Genomic DNA, 7881 nt, shown 5'->3' on the forward strand with positions numbered 1-7881 from the left:
TGAAAAAATAAGTATAGGAGGTAACGCATAAGTTAAAAACCAAATCTTGGCAGGGCGCAGTGGCTCACACTTGTAATCCCAGCACTTTAAGAGACCGAGGCGGGAGGATCGCTTGAGTCCGGGAGTTCAAGGCCAGCCTGGGCAGCATAGTGAGACCCCATCTCTACAAAAAAAAATTTTTTTTTTGAGACAGAGTCTCGCTCTTGTCACTCAGGCTGGAGTGCAATGGCGCGATCTTGGCTCACTGCAACTTCCGACTCCCGTGTTCAAGCGATTCTCCTGCCTCAGCCTCCCGAGTAGCTGGGATTATAGGCGTGTGCCACTATGCCGGCTAATTTTTGTGTTTTTAGTAGAGACGGGGTTTCACCATGTTGGCCAGGCTGGTCTTGAACTCCTGACCTCAGGTGATCCTCTTACCTTGGCCTCCCAAAGTGCTGGGATTACAGGCATGAGCCACTGCGCTTAGCCTGATGACTTGATTCTAACAAATAGAAAATGGCAAATGAATGGGATGTCATTCTGCGATTAGGCTATGAGAGATTGTAACTTCTGTTTTGCCAGCAGAGCCTGTCTCTCGCCTTCTCAGCCTACGTGCCTTGACAAAGCAAGCTAAGATGCTGGAGAGATCCAGAGGGAAAGGAACTGAGGGTGTCCTCCAGCCAACAGTCAGCAAGGCAATGAGACCCTCAGCACAAGCGTCCATAAGGAACCAAATGCTACCAACAGCCATGAACGTGATCATGGAAGAGGGTCCTGCCCCAGTTGAGCCTTTGGATGACTGCTTCACTTCAACTGCAGCCTTTGAAACACCCTAAAACAGGGCTGCATGTGGTAGCTCATGCCTATAATCCCAGCACTTTGGAAGGCTGAGGTAGGCAGGTCACTTAAAGTCAGGAGTTTGAGACTAGCCTGGCCAACACGGCAAAACCCCATCTCTACTAAAAATACCAAAATTAGCCAGGCATGGTGGCAGGCACCTGTAGTCCCAGCTACTAAGGAGGCTGAGGCATCAGAATCACTTGGACCCAGGAGGCAGAGGTGACAGCGAGCTGAAATCATTACCATTACACTCCAGCCTGGGCAACAGAGTGAGACCCTGTCTCAAAAAAAAAAAAAAAAGAAGAAGAAGAAAGAAAGAAAAACAAAGACCCTGAAAACAGAAGACCCATATGAACTGCATCTGAATTCCTCACCCACAGAAACTGAGATAACACATGCTGTTCTAGCCACTTAGTTTTGTGTTTGTTTGCTTGTATTTTGAGACAGGGTCCTGCCCCATCACCCAGGCTGGAGTGCAGTGGTGCAATCACAGCTCACTGCAGCCATGACCTCCTGGGCTCGAGCAGTCCTCCCACCTCAGCCTCCCGAGTAGCTGGGAGCATGTGCCACCATGCCCGGCTAATTTTTTACCTGATGTCACACAGGCCAGTCTTGAACTCCTGGATTCAGGAAACCCTCCCACCTCAGCCTCCCAAAGTGCTGAGATTACAGTCATGAGCCACAATGCCTGCTGGCACTAAGTTTGGGGGAAAATTTGTCATATGGCAATAGGTAACTAATACACATACATACTAGAAAAACTATAGGTTGTACTAAGTTCTGTGAAGAAAGAATGAGAGAGACTTCTGTGCAGGAATTAGCCAAGTCAAATGTACTGAGAAGGCTGGGTGCAGTGGCTCACACCTGTAATCCCAGCACTTTGGGAGGCTGAGGTGGGTGGATCACTTGAGGTCAGGAGTTCAAGACCAGCCTGGCCAACATGGTGAAACCCTGTCTGTACCAAAAATATAAAAATTAGCAGGGCGTGGTCGTGGGCGCCTGTAATCCCAGCTACTCGGGAGGCTGAGGTAGGAGAATCGCTTGAACCTGTGAGGTGGAGGTCACAGTGAACCGAGATCATGCCACTGCACTCCAGCCTGGGCGACAGAGCAAGACTCCGTCTCAAAAAAAAAAAAAAAAGTACTGAGAAGTGGGGAGAGGAGAGAGGATAGTTGACAAAAAGATGGAGAAGGGCTTGCTGCATTTGAGGAGTTGGAAAGCCAGCCTGGCTGAATGTTCGTGAGCAGTAGGGAGATGGGAGATTAGGGACAGTCCCATAGACCGTGCTATGGAACTTGGATTTTACCGTAATTACAGTGTGATTCATTGAAGGATTTTAAGTAGGTGAAGGTTGTCATCTAATTTTAATTCTTAAGATTATTTTGACTCGTGTGTAAAGAAAGGCTGAATTATAGAGAAGCAAGAATGGAAGCAGGGAGACTACTTCAGAGTCCTCTGGGCAAGAGTTGGGCTGGGTGCCTTGGTGCACACCTGTAATCCTAGCACATTGGGAAGCCATTGCAGGAAGATCGCTTGAGCCCAGGAGTTCGAGACCAGCCTGGGCAACATAGTGAGACCCTATCTCTATTTCTAAGAAAAGACTTGATGGTAGTTTAGCTGAGGGCATTGACAGGAGAAAGGACAGTGGGTGAATTTGAGAAATATTTTGGAGGGTGAATTGACAGGACTTAGCACTGGTTTGTCTGTGTGGGTTGCAGGAGAAGGAGGTGTTGGGGGTGACTTCTGGTTTTCTGCTTTGAGCCATCCGATGGATTCTGGTGCTCACTAAAATAGGAAAGACTGGAGGAGGCACAGAGATTGAAAGCGTCAAAAGACAGAGTTCAGTTTCACAGAGGCTATAAATGAGACATCTACAAGTTCTTAGCATTTAATGCCATTTTCTGCCTGCGTGGAGCTGATGTCATCATGTGGAACACACTGTTTCTGGTAGCTATTTTTATTATTAGATGCAGAGTGATCTGACTCTGTTTCTGTTTTCCATAACTCACGACAAGAAAAAGATGGCTTGTAACATAAGCACACCAGGTAGATGCCACAGGACGACTCATTCCTAAGGGGAATTCATAGCATGCGATATTTATTCATAATTTTTTGGAGAATCAGCCTGCTCAGGGAAAGAGCTACGTAAGCTTTGGGCTTTGATTCATTCAGTACGTGTTTTTGAAAACCTCCTGTGCACCAGAAGCTATGTAGGAGCAGATGTCTTCAGAGCGCAACAGAAAAAAAATACTAATAAAATATAAAATAACATAAAAGCAGCACAGTGGTGCATACCTATAATCCCAGCACTTTGGGAGGCTGAGATAGGAGGATCTCTTGAGCCCAGGAGTTGGAGACAAGCCTGGGCAAGATGATGAGACCCTATCTCTCTATATAAAAAAAAAAAACACTGACAAATTGACTGACTTCAGTATTTCAAAAATCTTCCATAATAAAAAACACCATGAATGGGCTTAATAGACAAGTGACAGGCTGGGACAAAAATGTTGATACTATATGAGACAGAGCCCTTGATAGAAAATAAACATCTTAAAATAAAAATGGGAAGGGTGATGAATGAGCAATTCACAGGGGAACCAATATAAGAGGTGAATAAATATAAGAAAAGAGTCTCAATCCATGAAGATAATCATGAAAATACAAAATAAAACAAGGTGCCAGGCACGGTGGCTCACGCCTATAATCCCAGCACTTTGGGAGGCTGAGGCAAGAGGATAACTTGAGCCCTGGAGTTCAAGACCAGCCTGAGCAACATAGTGAGACCCTGTCTCTACAAAAGAAAAAAATAAAAAATTAAAAAAAAATTAATTACCCAGGTGTGGTGACACATTCCTGTCACCCCAGCTACTGGGAGGAGGGAGGATTGCTTGAGCCCAGGAGATCAAGGCCACAGTGAGCTGTGATCATGCCACTGACCTCCAGCCTGGGCAACAGAGCAAGTCCCTGTCTCAAAAACCCAAAACAAACAAACAACAACAAAAAGGGCTGGGCAAGGTGGCTCACACCTGTAATCCCAGTGCTGTAGGAGGCCAAGGCAGGCGGATCACTTGAGGTCAGGAGTTTGAGACCAGCCTGACCAATGTGGTGAAACCCTGTCTCTACTAAAAATACAAAAATTAGCTGTACCTGTAATACCAGCTAGGTGGGAGAATCACTTGAACCCAGGGGGCAGAGGTAGCAGTGAGCTGAGATTGGTCCACTGCACTCCAGTCTGGGCAACAAGAGCAAAACTCCATTTCAAAAACAAAAACAAAAAAAACAGAAAAAATTGAAAAAATCTGAATGTAGACTTTATTAAATAATCATGTCAATATTCAGTAATGTTTAATTTCCTGAATTTAACAATTATACTGTATTTATGTAATAGAATGTCCTTGTTCTTAGGAGATACAAAATACATGATGTCTGGAACTTTCATTTTAATTGTTCGGCAAAAAAATAATAATAATTATACGTATACACACACATAAGAAGAGAAAAAAGGAAATTTGGCAAAATGTGAAGAATAAGTGAATCTAGGTGAAAAGCATAAGAAAATTCATTGAAAGCCGGGCGCGGTGGCTCACGCCTATCATCCCAGGGAGGCCGAGGGGGGTGGATCACCTGAGGTCAGGGGTTCAAGACCAGCCTGGCCAACGTGGAGAAACCCCGTCTGTACTAAAAATACAAAAATTAGCCAGGCGTGGTGGCATGCACCTGTAATCCCAGCTACTCAGGAGGCTGAGGCAGGAGAATCACTGAACCTGGGAGGCGGAGGTTGTGGTGAGCTGAGATCACGCCATTGTACTCCAGCCTGGGCAACAAGAGCAAACTCCGTCTCCAAAAAGAAAAAAAAAAAGAAAAGAAAAAAAGAAAGGAAGGAAGGAAGGAAGGAAATTCATTGAAATATAAACGTGGTTTTTTTGTTTTGGTTTGGTTTGGTTTTTGGTTTTTGGGGGCTTTTTTTGGAGACGGAGTCTCACTCTTATTGCCCAGGCTGGAGTGCAGTGGTGCAGTCTTGGTTCACTGCAACCTCCACTTCCCAGGTTCAAGCGATTCTCGTGCCTCAGTCTCCCAAGTATCTGGGACTACAGGTGCCTACCACCATGCCCTGCTAATTTTTTGTATTTTTAGTAGAAACGGGATTTCTCCATGTTGGCCAGGCTGGTCTCGAACTCCTGACCTCAAGTGATCCGCCCGCCTCAGCCTCCCAAAGTGCTGGGATGACAGGCATGAGCCACCGCACCCGGCCTCACATGACATTTCATTATTACATCTTCTTAGGCTCCTCCTGGCTGTCACAGTTTCTCAGATGTTCCCTGTTTTTCATGATCTGGACAGTTTTGAGGAGGACGGTTCAGATATTTTGTGGAATATTTCTTGACTGGGGTTTCCTGATAGTTTTCTCATCGTTGGACTAGAGCTGTGTTTCTGTTGTTTGTTTTTGAGGAAGACTATAGAAGTGAGAGGCCGTCCCCATCACATCACATCATAGCAAAGTCCATGCAGTCAACATGGCTTACCACTGTTGACACTGACTGGGTCACCTGGCTGACATAATAGTTGTCAGGTTTTTCTACTGTAAAGATCCTTATTCTTTTTTTCTTTTCTTTTCTTTTCTTTTTTTTTTTTTTTTTTTTTTTTTTTTTGAGATGGAGTCTCCCTCTGTAGCCCAGGCTGGAGTTCAATGGCATGATCTCAGCTCACTGCAACCTCCACCTACCTGGTTCAAGCAATTCTCCTGCCTCAGTCTCTCAAGTAGATGGGATTATAGGTGCCCGCCACCATGCCTGTCTACTTTTCGTATTTTTAGTAGAGATGGGGTTTCACCATGTTGGCCAGGCTGGAGTTTTACCGTGTCGCTTAGGCTGGTGTTGAACTCCTGGTCTCAAGTGATCGTCCTGACTCAGCCTCTGAAAGTGCTGAGATTACAGGCATGAGCCACCAAGCCCAACCAATTATTTTGTGTGTGTAGAGACAGACTCTTCCCATGTTGCTCAGGCTGGTCTTGAACTCCTGGATTCAAGCAATCCATCTGCCTCAGCCTCCCGAATAGCTGGGACTATAGGTGCGTATCACCACACCTGGCTAACACTTGTTTTTCAGGTCCTTCAACTTGAGCTATCCTGGTGTAGTTGTTTGCTACTATGGTTTTTTTGTTTGTTTGTTACTATAGTTTTTTTGTTTGTTTGTTTGTTTTTCGAGATGGAGTCTCACTCTGTCGCCCAGGCTGGAGTGCAGTGGTGCGATCTCAGCTCACTGCAACCTCCGCCTCCCAGGTTCACTCCATTCTCCTGCCTCAGCCTCCCGAGTAGCTGGGACTACAGGTGCCTGCCACCACGCCCGGCTAATTTTTTGTATTTTAGTAGAGATGAGGTTTCACCGTGTTAGCCAGGATGGTCTCGATCTCCTGACCTCGTGATCCGCCCGCCTTGGCCTCCCAAAGTGCTGGGATTACAGGTGTGAGCCACCGCGTCCAGCCACTACTATCGGTTTAATTAGTGTTCTCCTGATGTCTAATGACATTGAGCTCTTTTCCTCATACTCATGGGCCATTTGCCTATCCTGTTTTTTGGAATGTCTAAGTGTTTTGCCCATTAAGAGAATTGGGTCATCTCTCTTCTCACTGATTTGTAGGAGTACTTGATATTTTTATAAAGTACATATTGCAAATTTCTTCACCCACTCAATGGCTCAATTTATCCCTCTATTTTAATGGCATCATTATTTTAATGAAGTCTAATTGTTGATTAAAAAAAAAAAAACTTGGCCAGGTGCAGTGGCTCACATCTGTAATCCCAGCACTTTGGGAGGCCGAGGTGGGTGGATTACCTGAGGTTGGGAGTTCGAGACCAGCCTGACCAACATGGAGAAACCCCGTCTCTACTAAAAATACAAAATTAGCCGGGCGTGGTGGCAGGTGCCTGTAGTCCCAGCTACTCGGGAGGCTGAGGCAGGAGAATTGCTTGAACCCGGGAGGCAGAGGTTGTGGTGAGCCGAGATCTCGCCACTGCATTCCAGCCTGGGTAACAAGAGTGAAACTCTGTCTCAAAAACAAAAAAAAAACTTTATGGTTAGCGCTTTTTGCTTTCTCTCTAAGAAAATTTTGCCTAACCAAAAATAGACTCTATATTTTCTTCTGAAACCCTTGTGGCTTTACCTTTTGCAGATTGTATTTGTATAAGTCTCAAAAACAGGCAGCACCCACCCATGGTATCAAACGCTAGGTCAGTGTCACCCTCTGGGGAGGCAGTGAGTAGCGGGAGTGTGGGGGTACTGGGAGGCAGTGAGTAGCGGGAATGTGGGGGCACTGCTTAGGTTTGGTTTCTTGGTGTAGGTGCCAATGATATGGGCGTGTTCCCCTCGTGAAAATTCATCATGATGTTTGCTTCTTTTGAGACGGGGTCTCGCTCTTGTCGCCCAGGCTGGAGTGCAGTGGCATGATCTCGGCTCACTGCAACCTCCGCCTCCTGGGTTCAAGCGATTCTCCTGCCTCAGCCTCCCGAGCAGCTGAGATTACAGGTACCCACCACCACGCCCGGCTAATTTTGGTATTTTTTTAGTAGAAATGGGGTTTCGCCATGTTAGCCAGGCTGGTCTCGAACTCCTGACCTCGGGTGATCCACTCGCCTCGGCCTCCCAAAGTGCTGGGATTACAGGTGTGAGCCACAGCACCCCACCCATGATGTTTGCTTATCATTCACACTTTGGTGTAGGTATGTTACACTTGCATTAAGTCTTTAAAATGCCTGTAGTCCCAGCTACTCAGGAGGCTGAAGTAAGAGGATCACTTGAGCCCAGGAGTTCAAGGCTGCCGTGAGCTATGATGGCGCCACTGCACTCCAGCCTGGGGAACCCATCTCTTAAAGAAAAAAAGAAGAAGGAGAAGAAGGAGAAGCCTGGCACAGTGGCTCACACCTGTAATCCCAACTTTGGGAGGCCAAGGCGGGAGCATCGCTTAAGGTCAAGAGTTTGAGACCAGCCTGGGCAACACAGCAAGACCCTATCTCTAGAAAACAAAATTATCCAGGCATGATGGCACATGCCTCTAGTCCTGGCTAC

Source organism: Pan paniscus, chromosome 20, assembly GCF_029289425.2.
Source record: "Pan paniscus chromosome 20, NHGRI_mPanPan1-v2.0_pri, whole genome shotgun sequence".
In the NCBI taxonomy this organism is placed as follows: Eukaryota; Metazoa; Chordata; class Mammalia; order Primates; family Hominidae; genus Pan; species Pan paniscus.